We start from the raw sequence: 1,854 nt of genomic DNA, 5'->3' as shown, positions 1-1,854 counted from the left end.
AAAAAAAAAAAAAAACCCTAAAAACTGCAACCAATTCATCAATTTTCAATATGTTAACAATTAATAATGCAAATACATCATTCAGTGGATACTAAGAAAACAGAAAAATACTGTACAAAATGCACAAAACATTTTAATGGTCAAACACAGCATCTTCTAGTACACACGGTACTTGCTCGCTAGTAGTAGGTTTACAGCCACAGATGCCATTAGCTTTCTCATTTCCCGAAAAAATAAATTGTCTTCACTATGTCCTCTTCCTTCAAAAAAGATTTTTTTTTTTTTGTTTTTGTTTTTCGAGACAGGGTTTCTCTAGTTTTGGAACCTGTCCTGGAACTAGCTCTTGTAGACCATGATGGCCTCGAACTCACAGAGATCCGCCTGCCCCTGCCTCCCAAGTGCTAGGATTAAAGGCGTGCGTTACCATCGCCTGGCCAAAAAAGATTTTTTTGAAACTTTGCTTGAACTTATAAAACAAATGACATGTTAATGTCTGAAATGTACCAAGATTTTGCTCTGACAATATAATTTCAGTCCTTTTTCTCAACACAGGCCTCAAGAAAAAGACTTGTAAAATGCCACAAAATATTAAGGCTTTCAACAATCAGAAAAATACCAATATCAGCAATATAATACACTTACAAATTTTAACACCTCTTCAGATAAAAAAATTCAATCGGGGCATTATGTCTATGGATTGGCAGAGAGTCTCCTTTTTCAGCAATATACAAAATAGCACCTCTTGCAGTAAATTGTATTTTAAGATTCCATTAAATCAGGTAACTTTTTTCTCCTTTAGAACTTTCAGCCTCTAAATATTAACCAGTACCCCATTACATGTCCCCCAAATCAAGATGATATTATTCAAATTTTGTTTTTTCCAACGCGCCCCTTTTAAATACACAATTCGCCTAAGGCATATGAGATGAAAAACTACCTGAGTTTAACCAGGATGAATCTAATATCTAAGATACGCAATGTAATACACGCAGAAAGACAATACTCAAAAGCTGGGCGCTTATGGCTTGAACCAAGAGACTGTCTTACTTCGATCCTTGCAAATTACAATAAATGCATCGTTTTGTCTTTGTTTCTGCGATAAAGATGTACAAAAATTGCAGCTACTTTTGCAGTGACAGCTATCTGAAGGCAGAGGCTTCATTCCGTGCATTACAATGACTCAGTACAAAGTCGTCGTATTTTCTTTTCCCCGATGGGGGGGCGGGGAGAAAAAGACCCGAAAAGAGACTCGCTGCTCCACCTAGCACCGTACTCAATGGCGAAAAAGGCTATGCGCTAGAAACTTCGCCCACCTTTCCCAGTCTCGCAGCTAAACAATTCACAGGTGGTTGGAATATTACCATCCTCTCCGAGCAAGAAAACCACAGGGCATGGGGATGGATGCAGTGACGCTGGCAAACGGGCAGTCACTCTGAGGAACTGGTGGGGGAAGAGGGTCGGGGACTCGGGACCTAGTGAAGGTGCCCACAAAGACACGTTATCTGGGCTCCGGGGGCGTCGCGGCAGAGGCCGCTGCGCCCGAGACTCCCTGCGAGGCCCCTTCGCTCGCTCTCTCCGTTCCCCGAGCCAGAGGAGGATAAAGGGTGGGGGCTGCCAGGGCGGAGGCGGGGGAAGCCGAGGGGCCAGCGGCGGGCAGCTGGGCTCCGCTCCAAGGCCGCGGGAGGCCATTTTACCTCCGGGGCCGTCCGAGGCCCCAGCGGCCCTCCACGTCCCCAACCCTCGGTCGTCACTCCTCCCCCACCCTCGCCCCTCGGGGGCCGCTCCCCGACGTCGGCAGGACCCGGTGGGAGGGAGGGGGAAAAGGGGACAGGGAGTGGGCGGGAGCGGGGAGGG

The 1,854-nt window shown here is 46.3% G+C and overlaps 1 protein-coding gene across 3 annotated transcripts in view; it reads right to left on the bottom strand.

Annotated features, from left to right (window-relative positions):
- Zfr (zinc finger RNA binding protein) overlaps positions 1 to 1,854 on the bottom strand; it is a 67,602-nt gene that overhangs the window by 65,069 nt on the left and 679 nt on the right. The window lies entirely within an intron of this gene.

The sequence above is a fragment of the Microtus ochrogaster genome, chromosome 19 (assembly GCF_000317375.1).
Source record: "Microtus ochrogaster isolate Prairie Vole_2 chromosome 19, MicOch1.0, whole genome shotgun sequence".
NCBI classification, from domain to species: Eukaryota; Metazoa; Chordata; class Mammalia; order Rodentia; family Cricetidae; genus Microtus; species Microtus ochrogaster.
Note: the sequence above shows the minus strand (reverse complement) of the source record. Positions and strands in the feature narration are given on the sequence as shown.